We start from the raw sequence: 22245 nt of genomic DNA on the forward strand, positions 1-22245 counted from the left end.
CATCAAAGGGCAGCAAGGTGAGCTTGTTCCGGCTGAAGAACCTCTCAGAACGGCAGTGCCCAAACGTGCAGCACCTCTGCTCCAGGGAATCTGCAGTCCTGAACAAACAACGGACAATCCCATACCAGGGGACCCACAGCACTGTGTCCAACACTGCTGTAGGACACAGGTGAGATGAGTTGTGAGCCCCTGCCCAGATCCTTCCCATTCTTTGGGAATACTTGTAAGAAGCCAGATGTAGAGCTGGGACCTGCTCTGGATCCCTTCCCAAAGCTGAAGAGTCTCTTACCAGCCCATCTGACCTCACTTCAAGCCCATCTGGAAGTTGGGAGGTTCCAAGGCTCCTGCTGCAGCTGAAGGCAAAGGCAGGTGGGCTGTGATAAGGCTCTGTGGGTTGACAGCCCTGGTTTTGGGTACAGAAAATCCTGAGTAAAGTTAACCACATGCAACATGTGTGGCTTCAAACTGACCTTTCTTCAGCCTGAGTGCTTTCAAAAGCTGTCAAGCAGAGGAAGACTCTGATCCTGCTCCTTTCCTCTGGAGAGGGTCAGGATGAGCAGAGCCATTTCTGTGACCTAAAAGCATTGAACCTTTATAGACACAACCAAGTCACAGCCCAGGCTCTGAACAGAGAAGGGTTGTGTATAAACCCAGGTCAAAGACAGCTTTTCTGGAAGAGGAACTACAATTCTTGAATACCTGGTCTCTGATTTGATTTGTTGCATTTTGGGTCTCTGATCTTTGGGTGTTGCTGGGACAGTCAGGGCTTGAGCCCTTCCTCAACCTCCAGCTCTCTGAGGTGCTTCTGCCAGGTTTCAGGAGGCCAGGCCAAAACCAGCTGTGAAAAGCCATTGGAAGAAGATCTTAATGTTTAAGGAGATGACAATTCAGCTTTACCAGGGCTTTGTAAGGTTTGGGATGCAGACCTATCTCAGCAAGCAGAGACTGTGTGGTTGCTGCCCTTGTCCCATTTCTGTGCCGTTGCCCAGTGCCAGCAGAAACACAGAGCCCACCCTTCAGTGCTCTCTACAGCCCCACTGCTCTCAGCCCTTCAGGAGGTTCAGCTTGGGGCCACTCTCTCCTCCCGGGTAACGACTGACACAGCTGCAGGAAACGGCCTCAAGTTGTGCCAGGGGAGGCTCAGGTTGGCTGTGAGGGAAAGTGTTTCTTCACAGAAGGGGTGGTCAGGCACTGGCACAGGCTGCAGCCCTGGAAGTGTGCAGAGATCAAGAGGATTTTGGAGCAGCTTCAGGGGTGTTGGGATGGCAGGTTTACGTGAAGACATTCCTGTTCTTTCCCCTGCCAGACCCTGTGAGAAGATGCTGATTTCTTTCTCCATGGGGCCAGAGATCAGGGTCCAGACACATCTCACAGGGCTGCAGCACATCTGTCATGAGCTGGTGACTGTTATGAGCTATCTAAAATTTTAAAATTAAGCCCCTAAGTTCAGCTGAAGAACATCACCCTGTGACTCCTGCCTCACTCTCCATAACTCCTGGCTCAGTTACAGTGGTTCTTGTAGAAAAACCACCTGATTGCTGCTTGAGTGCTGAAAAGCTTTCCTGGCTTCCAGCAGTCCTCTCCACTGCCTCCTACAAGTGTCTTCCCTAATTCCAGTCGCAGTGTTTTCTGTCTGGCTGTCACATTAAAGAGCTGCCCAAATCAGAAATATTCTCCCTGTGATCTTGGCTCCTTCTCTGTGATAAGTGGTGAGATCTCCATTCATCTCTGCAAAAACACTGATCTTGCACCCCAGGAATTTTTATTCAGTGAGGCGGCATCTTCCAGGTCTTGCTCAGGACCTGTAGCTCCTCTCAGCAGAAGGACATCATTAAATCAGGGCACTCCTCCGAGTGGAGGCTCCTGCTCATGGCTGGCACTTCTGGGCCACAGGGGATTAGCTAAGGAGCATTTTGAAGCCGTGGAAAAAATCTGCATCTTAAAGACATTATTTAAATTCAGTTCAGTCCAAGCGGCCCTAATGATGTTACCCACAATATATCTTAATTTGATGTTGGTAATAAAGTTCAGTGTAGCTGGAGCACTATCATACCAATGTACCAACATACAAATGAATGTTACCCATGTCATTTAGTACCTCTGGCTGTTAAGGTGTCACTTAAGCCATATATTTAATAAATAGGTCCTTTTATGACTATAATACTGATAAGTATTCAACTGATTTCCATGTATGTTGCATTCTATATGTTGCTAGGGATTTTACCAAGGCCGTCACCAATAGCAACTGGGACAAGGAAATAATAAATTCAGGAGGCATTCAGAAAGATCTACAATGTGGAATCACTTTGTAACAATACAGGAGACATTAATCACATCGGTGGCTAATGGGAGGACTTGATGCGATCAGTTTAAATCCCCTCTGACAGGAAAAGAAACCTCTCAGTGCTCAGCCCCAGATCTCCTCTCAAACTGGAGTAAAACTCGCCTGGAAACTTTTGCCAGGTTCACGATCCCAGCCTATTTTTGTCTCTGCAGCCTGCGCTGCCTGGCTCTGATCAGGGAGCACTGCAGCAGTGGGAGAGAGGACTTGAGAGACATTTGGAGTCACAAAAGGTGCCAGAGAGCTACATCTTCTGGCCTGTTCCAGCAACTGAGCCGCGCTGCCGCGGGAGTGTTCATCCTGCGCAGACGGAATCAGCGGCTGGAGCCGGCACCTGGCGAATCAGACCCCGCCTGTGCTGCGGGCAGCGGCTCCACTCTCGCCGCACTCGCCCAAGGGCTGCCTTCGCATTTAATCGCTCCCCGCTCCAGACGGGCTGCAGGGACGGCCGCGGCAGCAGCGTCCTGCCGGCGGCAGGAACAGGCAGGAGAGCCCTGCCGGGGGGTTAGACCCGGCCGTAATGAGCATCCTCAGCCCCAAAGCCCCCCCATGTCCCCTCTCGGGGCTGTTTTGGGGGTCACTCCCTCTGCGCGTCGGGGGTTCATTACGGCGCGGTGCTCCCGCGGGACGCGCTGCCAGGGATGCGACAGGATGGGAGCAGGGACGTGTCACCTGCCCGGGGGGCCTTAAACAGCTCATTAGTGTGTCATTACAGCCTCCGCTCCGCAGCGGGGAACCCCACGCTGAACTCGGTGGTGGCTTCTCACGCCAGTCAATGACACAAATCCCCTTCCCCGGAGCCGGGAACACAAAACTGCTCAGCACAGCTCCGGGTGAGACCCAGAGTTGTGAAACAGCCTCAGCTGGAGGGGACCCACCAGGATCATCCAAATCCAGCTCCCGGCCCTGCACAGACACCCCAACAACCCCAGCCTGGGCATCCCTGGCAGCGCTGTCCAAACGCTCCTGGAGCTCTGGCAGCCTCGGGGCCGTGCCCATTCCCTGGGGAGCCTGGGCAGTGCCCAGCAGCCTCTGGGGGAAGAACCTTTCCCTGCTCTCCAGCCTGAGCCTGCCCTGGCCCAGCTCCAGCCGTTCCCTGGCTGCTGTCCCTGGCCCAGGGAGCAGAGATCGGAGCTGTCCCTCGGGAGGAGCTGCAACCCCTGGTGAGGTCTGAGCTCAGGTTACTTCACTCCAGCTGAACAAACTCAGTGCCCTCAGCTGCTCCTCAGCCGGGAGAAGACAGCCTGGCTGATCAGGAACGGGAATAGGCAGAGGTGGGCCAGGCCCACAATGCCTCTGCCATCTGTCACCTGCGTGCACGGGGCAATGGCCCTCGTGAGGACGCTTCTCAGGTGCATGAGCAGAGTTTGGGATAGGTGAGGCAGATCTGGACCGGCCCAGGTACTGTGGGAGGGAAAACCAGCACATTTCTTCTGAAGGATCTTGGTCAGCTCAGCTTTGCATCTTCTCCTAGGACACCTCCAGGGACAAATGATGCATTTCAGATGGATCACCCCATCCCTACAGGAACCACCCCCTGGACCATGGCCCTGCAGCCCAGCTCCCTGTGGTAGGCACAGCCAGCTGGACCCATGCCCCTGGGACCCACAGGACCTGCAGTTCCAGACTCCTGCAGCGCTTCCCAGCTCCTCCGAGGAGTGCCTTTGGTGTGTCACAGGTGGCTGAGCTGGGGGAAGCTGCTTAGAGTGCAACTGGGGGGAGCACAAAAGGAAAAAATGACTGTCTGCTTTCTTAATAAATACAACCAGAGCAAACCAGATGTGGAAAGCAGGTCCTGTGCCCCTCGTGTGCCCTGGCTGAGGCACAGCACACACCTTGCCCTGTCCCTGCAGCCCCTGCCTCCCTTGGCCACATCCATGGGGGTCCTTCCCCCCTGCCCCTCACCCTCACCCCATGGCTCCTTCCCTGCCTCTGCCCCTGAGACCCTCCCTCACACACAGCTCTGCCCCTGCACCCCTCCAGTTTCCTCCTACAGGAGCTTGGCTGCACACACCTGAGCATTCCTGCCACTGTTCCGTGCTGAAACTGTCACTGTCCCCATGACCTGGATCTCCATGTCACCACAAGCCAGGTCCCTGCACCTGCCAGGTCCCTCCATGTCCTGCACTCACAAACCCTGCCAGCTGCACCCCGCAGCACCCCCGACTCCCTCCTGTGCCTCGCTTCCCCCAGGACACCCCGCTCCTGCTCCCTCGGTGCAGGCTGCACTCCCCTGGGGCTGCTCCACGGAATTCAGCAAACCCCACCTGGCTGAATGGGGCCTGGGCCTGGATCCTGGCAGCCACTCTCCTGTTCCCATGTCCAAAGGCCAGGAGGAGCCCTTGCCGCTCCCAGGACAAGGGACAGCACTGGAGGTGTGCCCAGAGCACAGGCACAGCTCTGACAGCCCAGGGCTGCTTGAGGGGAAGGAATTGTGCACGAAGGACTGCCCAGCTCACGGACACACAACCAACCACAGCCTGTTGTTGTATGTGGTGTGTGGAGAGCTCTCACACTGCAGTCCGTGCCTCGTAAGAGTGCTGGCACCAACACTGGCCAGAATCCTGGTGCCCCAGGGGTACCCAGAGTAAATCTGGTGCCCTCTGTGCCCATCACAGAGGTCTCTCACCCTTTGCAGTTCAGGGATTCTGTTGAGCAAACTCTCTCCCCAGTTGGGCAGGTTTTCAGGAGTCAGTGCAGCAGGCAGGGGCGAGGTGTGTGCACTCCGTGGTGCCCACTTAGGGGGACATTGTTCCATGGTGACGCTCTCTAATGTATTCCTCGCATGGTGCTGCATTTAAGCCACTCATTTCTGAGCTCAGCTCACTGCATACCAATGAGACAGGGCTGGAACAGCAAGGTCAAGCCTGAGCCGAGCTCTCCTCAGCCCTGGGAATGGCTCTGGCATGTGCAGGATGTGGTGCAAACAGGGCCCTGCTGCTTTGCCCTCCCTGGGGCCATCCCCATTCTCAGCAGCATTGAGAATGCTGTCCAGGGAGGCTGGATGGAGGCAGGGCCAAGCTGACAGAGACGCCTGGCACAGGAGACACTCCCCAGGGGTGTTTGCAGCAGCAGCAGAACCCATTTGCCCTCAGGAAAATGCTCCTTACCAAGCACCTCATGGCAGCCTTCTCAGCTTCAGGCTGGTTCACAGATCTGCCTAAGACACTGCTCTCAGGAGACAAGTCCTTCAGCTGACACTGATTCCAAGGCAAAGGATCCCATGGACCACCCTGGGTGCACCTGGCAACAGCCCAGGCTGAGCCAAGCTGGTTTTCCAGGACCTGTTCTCCTGCAGTGTTGTGGCTCCCCTGCAAATGCAGAGCTGGATGCACTCACCTGAACTGGAAGGAGAAGGCTCCACTCCCCAGGGTGTTCCTGAAGAGACAGGAGCAAGGAGGAAATGATAGGGCAACTTCAAAAACACCCTTCAGAAGATGGACAACCACAAACAAAACATTGGAACACAACCTGTGCTTCAACTGGGACATTTCCCACTGTGTGGGAATAAGGGCTGGGTAACCCTTTGAGGGAGAGCCACAAACCACCATCCATGGGCAGCCTGTGACCTCCAGACCAGGGCCAGGAGCACAACAGCTGCCTGAGGATAAAGGATGCTTCCAAGGAAAGTAGTTGAAACCTTCTGTCCAGGGGGATGGTGTGCTCGGGCTGCAGGTGGATGCAGCATCTTTCCCACAGTAACCCCAGTTTTGGCTGTCCATTCCAGATGGGCTGAAAAGGTAAAATCCTGTGCAGTTTTCCAGCACTGGAATATCCCCTGCATTTCCACTGGCCAGCTCAGACAGCTCCTCCATGACCAAAGGGCCGAGCTTCAAGCACCTTCCTCACTCTCAGAGAATCCCAGGATGGGTCAGGCTGGAAGGATCACAGTGGCTCATCTGGTCCAACCTCCCTGCACTGTGGGACTGTGGGCAAAGCTCCACGCTGGCACTTCTGCTCACACCCAAATCCTGGCCACCAAGCTGCCAGAACAAGCCTCCCCACATGGACCCAAGGGAAAGCTCTCATCTGGCTGGCAGATGCCACCACCAGCACTGGGTAGTTAATTTTATTTTCCCAGTGGGAGAAAAAATTAGTAGGCAAGTCTAGTCTGGCAATTTTTAAAAGCTGCATTTGTTGGCAAAATCCCGTGTAGGGGGATGCCTTCCTGATTCCTGCAGGTCAAAATGCATCCAAGGAGAGTGCAGGTCCCAGGCACATAGACACACATTTAGTGCTGTGTGGTTTTGTTCTCGGGGCTGAGCTGCTTTTGCAGGTTCTGCTGCCCTCGTTATTGCCAGTTCTGGCAGTTCTGTTCTCCAGCTTCCACTGAAATATCGTGGAGAGTGTTTCAGTCAGTAATTACTGAGCTGCAGTAGAGCTAATTGCCTCTTCTCTAAAGATTTAGCAGTTCCATGGAGCAATTCATATTAAATACCTGCAAGTGAGCTACTCAGGGTTGCATTTGTTAATTGATTTATTGAGTTGTTCCTATTAGAGACGGAGCTGTTCTGCTGCTCACTGGAATAATGCTGAGTCATTCATTTGCTCACACTGAAACTTTCCCAAATAACCGAGTTCTGTGTGGTGGGAGCAGCTGTGACTGTGCTCTCACAGCATCTGCCACGGGAGGTCTCTCAGCTGCACAGGTGTCCCCTCTTGTCACTGTGTCACCACAGTTGTCCTGGTTCTGTCACGTTTGTCTTCTTGAAGGGCAGCTCCAGGAGAGCTGGAGAGGGACTGGGGACAAGGCATGGAGGGACAGGACCCAGGGAATGGCTTCCCAGTGCCAGAGGGCAGGGCTGGATGGGAGATTGGGAAGGAATTGTTCCCTGGGAGGGTGGGCAGGCCCTGGCACAGGGTGCCCAGAGCAGCTGTGGCTGCCCCTGGATCCCTGGCAGTGTCCAAGGCCAGGCTGGACATTGGGGCTTGGAGCAGCCTGGGACAGTGGGAGGTGTCCCTGCCATGGCAGGGGTGGCACTGGATGGGCTTTAAGGTCCCTTCCAACCCACACCAGTCTGTGATTCCCTGATTTTGTGATTCCATGGTTCCATGGGTCATTGCTCATAGGAAGCTGCTGTGATCCACAACCAGACCAATGTGCCTGAGAGCTTGGAAGGTGCTGGGATCAGGCCAGGGTTGTGTCCAAAACTGCTGTAAGAAGCCCATAGACTGCAGCCAAGCTGGAACAGACACACCCAGCCTTGGCAAGAATTTCCAGGAAATTTTTTGCTCTTAAGAAGGATGTGCAGGGAAGTGGCAGTGCCCAGGGAGCATTCTAGCCCCTCAGACAAGGACGGGAAAAGCTTCTGGACACACCTCAGGTGAGAGTGAGATGGACCCAGTGCGAGTGTCCAAAGCAGCCTTGTTCTCCCCACAGCTCTGCAGCAACGTGGTTGGTCTGGGAAGTTCTCTGGGCCTCAGTTCCTCTGTGTTACAGCCCTTCCTGCCCTCAGCATGTCCAGGGGTGGGGACAAACCACAAAAGTCACCCAGAACTTGTCTTTTGTCTATCCCAGGCTGGGGCTCCCTTGCAGCACCACTGCTGCTTTCCCAGGTCAGGTCCATGTCCTGGGCCAGGTGAGGATTAAGCCCAGCACGGAATAGAGAATGCACCTGACCAGACCCAGAGCATCCATTTCTGCCTCTGTCTCCTTTCCAGCCCAGCCTCTTCCCTCCCCATCAAAACATTTTCCCCGAGCATCACAGAGTTCCATCCTGCCCCTGCCCAGGTCATGAACCTTTCCCAGCACAATGGGAACAGGTCCAGGGCCCATTGTTTGGGGTTTGGTGCATCCAGGCAGAGCTCTGCATTCAGCCCATCCCAACAGGGCAGCTCCAGGGCAGTCCTGCAGTGTCCCTGAGCCTGAACCGCACTCTGGCTGCTCAGCAGTGCCCTGGGAGTGAGCTCTGCCATCCCAACACATTTGGGATCATGGTTTGTCTGCAGGAAAAATGAAACCTCCTCCATTTTCCCAAGGCCGATCAAGCAGTGACATCCAGGGATCACTGAGAGCCTCGTGTCCGGGAGGTTTGGACAGGTCAGTGTGGAGCCACTCCAGTGACTGGAAATCCTGGGATGCTTTAACCCTCATGGAGACTGGGCTGTAATGTTGGGAAAATACTGAGAATGAGAAGAAGAAGGAGAAAAAGAAATTAATGAACAGCATCTAAGGCAAAAGCAGCGCTCCAGCAAATCATGGGATGCAGCTGACAGAGCCAGAAGGGCACAGAGCATATTTCAGGAATGAACAAACCCACTGACATTTCCTCCTGCTCCGTTAGAGCAGAGGCAAGGCAAGAGCGGGGGAAGCAGAAGCAGATTCGAGAGCCCCCTCAAACAAAGCGCAGCCGAGTGGGGCTGGCACGGGGCTGGCTGTGGCACATCCCTAATCCCTAATGCCTAATCCGGGGCAAACCAGTGTAGCACATGTTAAATATTAAAGGCAGGGATCTATAAACGTGCAGGAAGATGGAACTGTGAGTATCAGAATCACAAAAAGACATTACTGGGAGGATTGATTGCTGTGTTTTTTTAATAATAGAAGCCCCTAATTAGTGCATGAAAGGCCCGCGATAGCAGCAGCTTGTCTGAGTTTTATTAAAACATCTGATGCATTGTCTCACAAAGCCACATTTGAAAAATTAATTCAAACTGACTTGGCTGTAGCTGGAGTCACATGGGCTGGGGATGAATGGAGATCCGGGGAGTGCAATAATAACCCATTATCTGTGGCACGGAGCTCATTTCTATCCAAATGAACCTTGCTTTGTGTGGAACACGGGCAGCTCTTCCCTCACTTTGTCAGGCAGGAGTGTCTCCTGCGAAGCCACCGGGTGCCAGTGAAACCCACCCTGAGCCTGGAGAGCTCATCGAGGCTCTTTGTTCTCCATCCCGTCAGTATCTGTGGAAAGGAGGCAGCTTTTGGAAGTGCCAGGGATTTCACGGCTGGCGTGTTTGCTGCCTGCCTGCCTGCCTGCCTGGGAATGCCTGCTGTCTGTAACTCTCACAACTTCCCTCTCAAGTCTGCTGATACCTCATGTTTTCTCGTCAAGCCCCAGCTGCTGAATCCACGTAGTTATCTCAGAATATCAAAAGGGGATTTCCAACCTTTCCTTTCTCTGAAAAAAAACATGGAATATTGCAGACACCCTCCAGTGCCCATCAACACACGTGCACTGGGCAACTGTTGATTATCTTCTGCTGCTTTCTCTGTGTTTTTTGATGTTTTCCCAGTACTTTCTCAGCGTGCATGTCACTATTTTTAGATGCTGAAGGGAATCGTGATGGTTTTCATTCACCTTTAATTGTTGCTCTTCTGATAAAATGTCTCAGTACCCCAATAAAGGTACAGAAGTTGTCCCACCTGGCCCAGTACATGCAAGGAATGGTTAATTAGCAGTCAGTCGTCACAACAAACAGCCTTTGGTAACACTGGAGAGTAAAAATTATTTCCCTGCACCTCCAGCATCCACATGAATAACGAATCCATTTGCAGGACTGAGCATTAGCTCGTGAATGAAACCCCAACCAAGGAGCACTGAGAAATACAACAAAAATTAATCACTGTGAGCTGTTTTCATAAAGGCACAAACTCCAGGCTCAGGGGGGACCATTGCTCAAGCCATGCAGGAGAATGAGTCTGAGGAAGATTGTCACAAGTTTTCTGCCCTAGCAGAAATGAGAAAGGTTATAAAAAAGCTCTGTTCTCTTTGCAGCCTCTGCTCCCTTTTCTGCAGTCGGGTGTGTGATTACAGCAAACTTCTGAGCTGAAATTAAGGACTTTCTTTAGAATCTCCTGCTTAAAAATGGAACATGGCATCCAAATGAATATTTTCTCTCATATTGTATTGTGAAAAATGTCAGCCGAAAGCTACAACCTCACGTAAATAAAGAATCAGACCGGTTTGTCAAGTATCAGAACTGCTTTAATGCCTTCTGCTTTCTTTTTTGAGCATATTAGAGCAACCAGAGCTAGGAAATGATGCGTGTAGGATTCCTTGCTAGCAGCAGATCAGAAAAACGTCAGATAAAAGTAGCAACATATAAAGAGTTCCTGAAGGTTCGAAAGCTTCCCTGGAGATGGCACCTACAGCTGAGGATGAGCCTTGTTTGCTCCATCCAAACCAGAACAAGCCCAGAGTTCCCAGCAATTCCCAAAAGACAAGCAAGAAGCCTCTTTTTCCTGGAGGGAGCTCCTGCACAGGATAATTCCAATGCCTCTTCCCAAATTCCTTGCTGTTGAGGAAGCTTACGAGGAGGAGCCAGAGGCACAGAGATGGGCATGCTGCTGGCAGGCAGGGAGAGGCCAGCCTGGGTGCTGGGTGGTCCTGGGATGAGGACGTGGAGCTGGCTCCACTGTGACACTGTGTGGTCACTGTGTCCCAGGCAGCTGGGGGCACCTGGGAGGTGCCACTCAGGAGTTCCCTCAGCTGAGCTGCTCCTAGGGAAGGACACATGGGATGGGCTGGGGGCCTCTTCCCACCTGGAAGCTGCTGCCTATGGTGATGAGGCTGATTTGGGAAAGTTCTCACACTGCTCCTGGGAATGCCCTCAGTTCTTGTGGATGTAGGAGTTGGACTTGGTGCCACTCATGGGTCTCTTCCCAGCTCAGGATCTCCTGGGATTCCATGCAGTGTTATTGTTTTAGGTTCACCCTCATGCCAAACCATCCTTGCCATGGTGGTCTGGAAATAACCAAGCTATAAACTGCCATTTATTCTCCTGACAAAGGCTTTGGTCTGGCTCAAATGGCTGGGCTAAGCTTTAGGGAGGAGAAGGGGCCAGTGTCCTTCAGTGGTTGGGAGCTAAGGCAGATCCATCATTCCTGTGTGGCCCTGTCACTGTCACACTGGTGGGGAAGTGCCTGGGGTCCTGCGCCCACTGCCCTGCCAGGCACAGACAGCTGTTTCTGGTTTAATAAATGTGCTGTTTCTGGTTTCATAAATGTGCTGGTTTTCCCCAAAACGAGTGCTGAAGGCTCTGCCCACGTGCAGAAGTGCAGCAATCCAGAGAGCTCTCCTATTTTGGTGGGGATGGGATGACAATTCTCTGTCACAGCCCGGCTCTCCAGCAAGCACACTGGGTCCCCGCGCCAGTGCCCCAGGGGATGAATGCAGAGCAGCCTTCCCAAAGAGCCCAGAGATCCTCTTGGGCACTGAACATCGCACACCCCTCTGTCCCTGGGGTCACAGCCCACAGTTCTGTGGCCACCACAGCAGCCACGAAACCACAGAGCTGAGCTGAGCTAAGCTGTTCTCCTTCACTGGCCAGTCTCTGTCGTGCCAGCCCAGGGGCACCCAGGGAAGGGACTCCAGCACTGCCCTGGGCATCCTGAGCCAGTGCCTCACCGCCCTTTCCAGGAAGAAATGTTCCCAATATCCACCCTGCCCCTCCCCAGCCCAGCCTGAGGCCGTTCCCTCTCCTCCTGTCCCTGTTCCCTGCGAGCAGAGCCCGACCCCCCCGGCTGCCCCCTCCTGTCAGGGACTTGTGCAGAGCCACAAGGTCCCCCCTGAGCCTCCTTTGCTCCAGGCTGAGCCCCTTTCCCAGCTCCCTCAGCCGCTCCTGGGGCTCCAGCCCCTTCCCAGCTCCGTTCCCTTCCCTGGACGTGCAGATGCTGAGCCGTGCCTGGGTCGTGCTCGGTTCATTCAGCTCCTACACCCGCATCCTCCAGGACAACGCTCCTTTCTCACCATTCCCACACCGCACTGGCTGTGGATCATCTGCGGCAGCCAAAACGAGGAGTATCGGCAGCAGAAGCGGTGTGAAAGTGCAGGACTCGCTGCATCCCCTTGCCTGAGAGCCCCGACCCCGCAACCGACCCTGCCCGGGACCCGACCCGACCCCACCGCAGGCTGTTAAAGGTGGAGCAAATTGCGTCTATTATTATTTTTTCTTTCCTAACTGTTACCTCTTGTGCGGCTGGAGCAGGGGGCGGTACCCGGGAACAAACACATGGGAATAACCAGGGACGGGAGTTCCAAAGCGCTGCCGGTAATTTAAGCGGCACTTAAGCGGGGTCAGCCGAGGCGGAGTTAAACCTGCGGGTTTCCTGACAGGAGCAGTAGCAAAGGAAAACCCCAGGGAGCTCAGCAGGATCCCAGGAAAAGAGCTGAGCGTGCACTTCCAGTCCGGCACTGCAGTGCGAGGTGCCAGGTGAGGCACTGCCGAGTGAGGAAGGCGAGGGGTACGAGGAGTCTTAGGGGGCTCATCCGCCTGGGAAAGTCATTTCCAGTGTACCAGCAGCTCCCTGTGGGGCTGCCTTCATCATCACAGGAATTCGGAAGGGCCCGGGGAAAGCTGAGGATGGTCCCTTGCAGTTTCTGCGGGAGTGTGTCAGGATTACGGATACACCCCGGAGCCGGCGCAGTTCCCGCCGCCAGGCACTGCTGGAAACCCACGGGGCAGTGCTCGTGCGGTGCTGATGTTTGGTGTCACGCTGGAGTCACATGCCCTGAAATAACACAGAAAAACTCCCACATGGCATCCCAGACTTCAGCATAGCCCAGAACCTCCTTCCCCTGCCTGTCTGGGACCAGTGTGGGACCCCCTGGAGCACTGCATTTCCCGATACAGGAAGGATGGAACCTGTTGGAGAGGGTCCAGAGGAGGCCAGGATATGCTCCCAGGGCTGGAGCCCCTCTGCTCTGGAGCCAGGCTGGGAGAGCTGGGAGTGCCCACCTGGAGAAGAGAAGGCTCCAGGGAGAGCTCAGAGCCCCTTCCACTGCCCAAAGGGGCTCCAGCAGAGCTGGGGAGGGACTTGGGACAAGGGCTGGAGGGACAGGACACAGGGAATGGCTTCCCAGTGCCAGAGGGCAGGGCTGGATGGGATAGTGGGAAGGAATTGTTCCCTGGGAGGGTGGGGAGGTTTCAAGATGAGCTCTAAGGTCCCTTCCAGCCCAAAGCATTCTCTGAGTCCATTATACGATTCCACGAGTGTGGCCCATGGTAGGAAGAGGAAAAACTGGGTCCAGAGTGATGGATCTTAAGCCAAGCAGTGAGATCTCCCAGTTGGTGCCTTTTCAGGAGGGTACCCACCCAGTGACCTCCTGTGGTGGCACAGCAGCACCAGGGTCCCATGCCAAGGTTTATTCCCAATCAGTGCAACAAATCCAACCCCTCACCCACAGGACTTGGGGTCATCCCCAGGACCTCACGGGAAGTTGCCCCTATCACTGTCCAGCTCCCTGGAACACCTCCTGGGAATCCTGGGAACATCAGGAGCCTCAAGCTGAGCCACAGAAGGCATCCAACAGATGGAGGAGCCTGATTCCCACACTGCCCCTTCTCATGTGTCCCAAAGAGGAACTGTCACCATTTCAGACCAGTGACACTCTAGCCTCCTCTTTCTGTCCCATCCAGCAGCAGGGAGATACTGAAGTTCTGGCTCATCCAGCTGCAGTTCTGTCACTGCTTCCTGTGCTGTGTGACATTGCCAAGTAGTTTTTGACCCAAGGATGGGGCTCCCTTGGGAACTGGGTGTTTTCAGCCCCTGCTCTGAGCACAGGCAGCTCCCTGGGTTAAACTCCAGCACCCAAGGCCACACCAATGGCTAATGAGGCACTAGAGGTGGTGTCCCTTTCCAAGGGAAAGAAGCAGGACACTTATGCTAATTAATGTATTCCCAAAATGCTCCTACCTGGAATTCCAGCCTCTGCAGGTGCCTTGAGGCAGGGATGGATGCTGCTCCTCAGGGTCCCAGGCCTGTGCAGGGAGGAGTGGCCCAGATGGTGCGGTGTGGAAAGTCAGTGTCAGAACAACCTAACCAGTGCTTCTAAAAATTGCCCCCAAATTAATAGTTTTCCACAGCTAGAAAACGATGCAATGCTGTTAACTTTCACTTGATATAATATCATTTTTTGAAAAAAGCCCCAAACATTAAAACTCTTATTTAGTAAGAACATGACAGCACAAAACAGCTCTTTCTGAAGTGTCAGCAGGCAGAGAAGCAGTGCTGCAAACTCTGCCCTGCCAACATTCCGAATGCAGCGCTGTGCCTGAGCCCGCACTCCCAGGATTGCCTCGCTCAGAGACAGCACAGGACAATAACAGCAGCTCAATGAGGATAAATTACATCAGAAGCACAATGTTTACAAGGGCTGGTAATTCACCCCAGCAGCAAATGACTTCTACAGCAGGAATCTGCTTTTCATGGGCTTGGCTGTTGTGAATGAGGGAGCCTCCATTGGAATGCAGATGGGATTTACCTGGGAATGGTTTGTTACCCACAGAGATGGGAGAGAGGTGGATGGATGGATGGATGATGAACGGATGGATAGGGATGGATGGATGGATGGATGGATGAGGGATGATGGATGGATAGGGATGGATGGATAGGGATGGATGGATGGATGGATGGATGGATGGATGGAGGGATGGATGGATGGATGATGGATGGATGGAGGGATGGATGGATGGATGGATGGATGATGGATGGATGGATGATGGATGGATAGGGATGGATGAAGGGATGGATGAAGGGATGGATGGATGGATGGAGGGATGGATGGATGGATGGATGGATGGATGGATGGATGGATGGATAGGGATGGATGGATGGATGGAAGGATGATGGATGGAAGGATGATGGATGGATGGATGGATGGATGGATGGATGATGGATGGATGGATAGGGATGGATGGATGGATGGATGGATGATGGATGGATGGATGGATGGATGATGGATGGATGGATAGGGATGGATGGATGGATGGATGGATGATGGATGGATGGATGGATGGATGATGGAGGGATGGAGGCATGGAGGGATGGATGGATGGATGGATGGATAGGGATGGATGGATGGATAGGGATGGATGGATGGATGGATGGATGATGGATGGATGGATGATGGATGGATGGATGGATGGAGGCATGGAGGGATGGATGGATGGATGGATGGATGGATGGATAGGGATGGATGGATGGATAGGGATGGATGGATGGATAGGGATGGATGGATGGATGGATGGATAGAGATGGATGGATGGATGGATGGATGGATGGATAGGGATGGGTGGATGGATAGGGATGGGTGGATGGATAGGGATGGGTGGATGGATGGATGGATGATGGATGGATGGATGGATGGATGGATGAGGGAATAATGGATGGATGGATGGACAGATGACACAGGCAAGAAGACACCCAATCTAACACCTGTCTTTCTTTTAAGTGGTGGTATTTACAGAGGGATTTCATAGGATTGCACAGTACAAAAATGCAGAATTATACTCTACAGTTTCATTGGGTAATCGAACCAGTTACAAAGGGGAAAAAATCCCAGCCAGGGTTGTCCTGGAGTGAGCTGCTCTAAGAGAATGAGGCTTTTGCAGAAGACACAAACACATCTTTCTTCTCTCATTCAAATTAAAACTTACTCTGAAGGCCCCAAACTGCTCCACTTGCAACTCAGCACAAAAAGTGGGCTCATCCCAACCAGGAAACAGTCAGACATCCTTCATTGCCAACATTAAAAAATTCCCACTAAAGGAGCAACAAGTGGCTCAGCAGATCAGAGATCACTGCAGAAAGCCAACATGCACCTTTTGCAGCCTCAAAATTGGTTATCACGACCACCAACATATGGAATGGAGGTACTTCACCAGAATGCGAGAAATTATCCAGGAAATAATTTTATTATTTTAGAAACCTCGCAAAGAGGTTCACAGAAAGAAGATGTTGGCAGTGCAGGGATGACCTTTTCCAAACAGATTTACATAGAACAAACTTCTGAACTGGAATTAAGAAGAATTTGGGAAGATGGGCAGGGAGGTAGGAGAAACAGGAAGAGCTGTTCCCACACTGCTCCTGAAGGACACAGTAGATGATGGGATGGACAGAAAATCCAAAGGCACGTGGGCAGTGACAACTGTCCTTCTAGAAGGGAAATCAGCAGGCTGGACCGTGGCTGTGCCAGGCAATGTATTCACACAATCCCAGACTGGTTTGGGTTGGGAGGTACCTCAAAGTTCACCCAGTGCCACCCCTGCCATGGGCAGGGACACCTTCCACATTGGCTGCTCCAAGCCCCAATGTCCAGCCTGGCCTTGGCCACTGCCAGGGATCCAGGGGCAGCCACAGCTGCTCTGGGCACCCTGTGCCAGGGCCTCCCCACTCCCACAGCCAATATTCATCGTGGTTCCCATCTCCAGGCAGGGGTTTTTCCCAGTTGTTGCTGGTCAGAGCCTGGCTCAGGCAGTGCCACAGCTCAGGATGGTGCCAGCCCAGCTGAGATGCTCCTCACAAGCCCTGCTCTGAATTTGGGTGGTGCGTGCACCAGCCCGCCCACAGCTGATTCCAAGCTTGGCTGTCAGCTGGCAAAGCACCATGGCAGGACAGTGTAGCAAGACCTTCTCTAATTTTATCCCCCGGTTTTGTTAACTGTGTAAAACAGCTCTGGTTGAAAAGCATATGGTGCAGTATAAAAATCTCCGTAAGATGAATTACAGCAACTTCACACAGAAGATGGAGAGGGACTTAGAAAAGCATTTCAGCATATTTTAATAGAAAATATCTTATCAAAGCCCTCATTGGCTGGTAGAGCAGGATTCCGGAGTGGCAGCTACTGCTTTTCATTTTATACCCACGCAGTTGCATGTGCATCCCACAGACTGGTGTCTCCTGAGTCCCTGGGATGGATCCCTCTGGGGTGGTGGCAGCGTGCTGCACGTCTCAATACGAGTGCCACAGTCAGACTCAGGCTGTGCAATCTGATCTCCCCATCGATTTCCAGGGATGGGATGTAAATAACTTCTCTGTGTACATGGGATCAATGGGGACAGAGCAGGGGTGTCGATGCTCAGCGTTATGAGCCTCATTCATTGCAGCAGATGATGATCAACACAACAGAACTTCAATCAAAACCACATCAATTAATAATTGCTTTGCAGCTTCTGTCCTTTTCTGTCATTTCAGCTCTTTGGCAGATGAAGTTCATCCCCTCCCAGCTCTCAGGCTGTGGCTGATTGCCCAGGCAAGTGGAGCAGAGAGACTGGATTAGAGGAGGCTCCACAGCTCTGCGCAAACTGCAAGTTCTTTGTCTGGGTCACTAATAGCAAGTTAATAAAAATTGAAAGAGTTGTCAGCACTTGATTATTGATAGTCCCAGATGAAAACCACAGGACCTGGTTAAGAAGCCATATCAAGATTGTTAAAGACATAAGAATTACTCAGGGCAAATTTGGCTTCATTGGGCTTTGTGTCAGACTCTTGGGAAGAAATAAGCTTCACTGCAAAACAGCAAAAAAGGGCTTAAAACTGAAATGTTAGGAAGCAGAGAAATGTGCATATAAAGTGCTAAGAAAGAGTAATTCTTTGTGCAATTCACCATACAAGAAGCTGGCTCTGTCTCCCCACTCCATGCTGGGTGCAGGGCACAGGCCCATGCCATGGGGGTGCTCAGGAATCAGCTCCCATTTTTCCATGGGGACTGGTCACCCCACATTTGACCAGTGCTGCAGGCTGAGATGTGGGTCCACACCAGAGCTGCTTGGACCACCAGGTTCTGCAGGGTTTTCAGGAACTTGGATGGTCCATCTCAGGCATTGCAGCCAAGGCAAGGCCCACAGCAGCACCATCAATTGCAAGTGAAGGTCCCTGGGGTGACCCCAAGCCACAGTGCACGAATCACAGACTCAGTGAAGCTGGAAAAGGCCTCTCAGACCATTGATTCCAACCTGGGAACATCTTGTCAACTCAACCAGAGCACTGAGTGCCACGTCCTTGGACACCTCCAGGGATGGGGACTCCAAACCTCCCTGGGCAGCCCCTGCCAGTGTGCCTGACCACCCTTCCCATGGAGAAATTTTCCCGGTTTCCAACCTGAGCCTCCCCAGCCCAGCCTGAGGCCGTTCCCTCTCCTCCTGTCCCTGTTCCCTGCGAGCAGAGCCCGACCCCCCCAGCTGCCCCCTCCTGTCAGGGACTTGTGCAGAGCCACAAGGTCCCCCCTGAGCCTCCTTTGCTCCAGGCAGCAGTTGAGGTGAGCAGAGCTGTGGGGCTGCACATCACTCATGTCTGCAGGAATGAAGGAGGTGGGACAGTCACCAGGATTCTGGTTTCAGAGGGGCTCAGCATGGTCCGAGCAGGTCTGAAGCCAAACAGCCCAGAGAGGCTGGTCCACCCCTCAGCTGTCTCAGCACCAGCCCACCCCACTCTGCTGCAGCACAGCCTCTTCAAACCACAGCTCCTGCACTCAGGTACAGAATTCCCATCCGTGCCACGGCCCCTTCCCCCTGCCCAGGGCTGGGAATGGCAGCACATCCCCATGGCAGGGACCAGCACACAGGGAAATCCCAACCTGCTGCTGGGAAATCTGCCTGAGGAAATCCCCAGCTCTGAATGGAGAGCAGGTTCGAGGGTGCAGTGACCTGTTCCTGGAAAATTCACAGTGAGGAAGAAAGGCAGCATGGCCTGAATTAATTATTTTGTGCAGATGATTCGCTTGTCTCTAATTACAGATGAGCTTCTAAACACAAATGTCAGTTAAAATGTTATAGTTCTCCTGCAGCTGTCATTCTTGAGCTGGTGAAGAGATCAAGGCCAGAGCTATTAAAAACCTTGGGAGTGAAAGGAAGTGAAAAGGAGTCCTTGGTGGAGTGAAATTGAAGCAGAAGTTTGCCCTGAGCATTTTAGGCCCACAGAGCTCTCACCTGTATTCCAAACCCATTCTCCCAGCAGGCAGCTGAGGGCCTTTGGGGCCAGTTTTTCATTTCTGAAAATGCTGTGATGTGCAGAGAGCCCCTCCCACCCTGAGGAGGTGTGGGGAGCAGGACAGGAGCTGCTGCTGGCTGCCCCTTACCCACAAACACGAAATGGAGAAAAATGGGGAAAAATCCCAGTCCTGTGTGAGTGGTCACAGGAGAGTCCCGGCCTGAGGGATGGCTGGTGATTGCAGGGAGAGGATGTCTGAGAAATGGAAACAGAATCACAGAAAAGTTTGGGTTAGAAGGGACCTTAAAGCCCATCCAGTGCCACCCCTGCCATGGGCAGGGACACCTCCCACTGTCCCAGGCTGCTCCAAGCCCCAATGTCCAGCCTGGCCTTGGACACTGCCAGGGATCCAGGGGCAGCCACAGCTGCTCTGGGCACCCTGTGCCAGGGCCTGCCCACCCTCCCAGGGAACAATTCCTTCCCAATATCCCATCCAGCCCTGCCCTCTGGCACTGGGAAGCCATTCCCTGTGTCCTGTCCCTCCATGCCTTGTCCCCAGTCCCTCTCCAGCTCTCCTGGAGCCCCTTTAGGCCCTGGAAGGGGCTCCAAGGTTTCCCTGGAGCCTTCTCTTATCCAGGCTGAATAATTTCTCTCTACCTTAAGAGTTTATCTTGTTTTACCTCTCATAAAAATTCTTGGATTAATTAACGTGTTTTGTTTCAGCATTTTGAGACTTCTAGATGAGAAGTCCCTGCACAGGGGAGCTCCTCAGGGGCTGCTTTCCCTACAGAGTTTGTCCAGAGCAGAGTCATGTGAGTCACTCTCAAAGTGGGGCCAGCAGCCTCATGTCACCCCTTGTCCCACACAGGGTGAAGGCACACACAGTGTCAGGGTGTTCCCTGTGCTGATTTGAAGGTCAGACAAAAAGAAGGGAGCTGTCAGAGAGAAAACGTGATGGAAAGAAACAGCTTTGCCTTTTGAGTCTAGGGAATCGTACTTGCAGCTTCGTGGTTTATATTCAACTACCCCAAGGGGGTCAGAGCTGCCTCAGCAGGAGCTCCCAGTGACCATCACAGGCTTTCTCATCCCCCATGGGGTTGTCCTGGTGTTCTCCTGCAGCACAACCTGACAGGACAGAAGGGTCACCCACCAGCCAGCAGGACCACTGGGTCATGTCCAGCTTCTCTCCCTGGAGCTTGAACCTTTGGGTTGTTGGGGATTGTTCTTTGCCTCTTTCCAGCCACCCCTTCAGCTCACCCAGAGCTGCCAACCCCAGCTCCACATTCCGAGGGTGCAGGAGGCTCCTTCCAGCAGCATTCCCAGCACTGTGAGCAGCTGTGGCACAGTCTCTCCTGTGGGGTGGCTGTGCTGTGTCCTGGGGCAGCTGGAGACCACCACAGGAGGAAGAAAACCTCAGGAGGAAGAGGACCTTGCCTAGGGCTTCAGCCCTCCAGAGGGAGCCCCTCTGCATGTGGTGGATGGCCATGGTCACCTACAGCGCTCTCCAAGCAGGACTCCAGCAGTGCCCGTGGACACGGACTTGTTTGCTACCCTCAAATCCATCTTTCTGTAAACCTGCCCAGAGGGAAAGGCCCTGAGGGTGCTGGTCACAGTGGCTGGACATGAGCCCCAGGTGTGCCCAGGTGGGCAAGAGGCCGAGAGCACCTGGGCTGTGGCAGCCCTGGGGTGGCAGCAGGAGCAGGGCAGGGTCCGTCCCCTGTGCTGGCACTGCTGGGGCACCTCCAGTGCTGGGGCAGCTCTGGGACCCTCCTGACAAGAGAGACCTGGAGGGGCTGGAGCGTGTCCAGGGAAGGGAACGGAGCTGGGAAGGGGCTGGAGCCCCAGGAGCGGCTGAGGGAGCTGGGAAAGGGGCTCGGCCTGGAGCAAAGGAGGCTCAGGGGGGCCCTTGTGGCTCTGCACAAGTCCCTGACAGGAGGGGGCAGCCGGGGGGGTCGGGCTCTGCTCGCAGGGAACAGGGACAGGAGGAGAGGGAACAGCCTCAGGCTGGGCTGGGGAGGGGCAGGGTGGACATCAGCAGGAATTTCTCCATGGGAAGGGTGGTCAGGCATTGGCAGGGCTCCTCAGGGCAGTGCTGGAGTCCCCATCCCTGGAGGTGTCCAGGGAAGGCCTGGACGTGGCACTCAGTGCTCTGGGCTGGGGACAAAGCGTGGATCAGGCACAGGTTGGACTCCATGGGCTGGGAGGGATTTTCCAACCTTAATAATTCCATGATTCTGTGGTCCTTGCTGTCTGACCACCAGCTCCGGGGTACCAACAGCACCTGGAGCACCTCCCTGTCACTGAAGCCCCTGTGGCCCATCCCTGAGGATGTCTCCAGGCAGGGGTTGTGCCATGAGCACAGCCCGAAGCTGCAGCTCTGCTTCATCCATTCTTTAAACCTTCCCTTGGCCGAATGTGCCCAAACACCCTGGGATAGACACAAAGCCCTCAGTGAAGGCTGCTGGAGCAGATGATGGCTATGCTGCCTCCTGTTCTGCAGGCTCAGGAACATCTCAGCTGCTAACTCTGCAGCTCATGAGCATTTGGAGTTTACAGTTATTTTATTTTGCGAGGACAGATGGCAGGCAGCTCTGTAGTAGAGGGGCAGATGGCTGTGCACCTATGAGCAAACCAAAACAAAACAAAAACCAAACCCAAAAAAACGCATGGTTAAGCTGCAGAGTAAGTGGGCTCTGCTCCTCCTCTCAGACACAGCACATGGGCACCGCCACATCCACGTGACTCATCTCCCACACACAGGTGAGAGCAGGAGGGGGCCCTTGGGCTTTAATAAAGCATCATGCACAGAAGGAAACTGCAATTGTGCCGCTTGAGATGGATCTGAGTGCGGGAAGGTCATGGCCCAAGGGGAGAACAGCTGGCACTGGCTCAGGTGGGCGATCGCCCATCAAAGGAAAGCAACCCAAGTCATCCTGCCCAGGAGGGACACCTGTCCCACCAGTACGGAGGGAACACTCCCGGGGAGTGCCAGCCCATGGAAAAGGGCACAGTGGCTGCTCCTACTCTCTGTAGGGCCTGATCAAGTGACATTGGCAGTACTTGGAACAGAACAGGTCCCTCCTGCACCTCACCTTGGCCTTTGGACAATGCTTCCTCGTTGTCTCGAGACAAATTTCAGGAGAAAAAGCCCTGGAATAATGAGCGTTTCCTCTAAAGAGAAAAGGCTTCAATAACTCCCTTTTCTTCTGCCAATGAGAGAAATGGATGCCAGCAGGTGAAAGTGAGAAAAAGA

Source organism: Corvus hawaiiensis, chromosome 18, assembly GCF_020740725.1.
Source record: "Corvus hawaiiensis isolate bCorHaw1 chromosome 18, bCorHaw1.pri.cur, whole genome shotgun sequence".
NCBI lineage: Eukaryota > Metazoa > Chordata > Aves > Passeriformes > Corvidae > Corvus > Corvus hawaiiensis.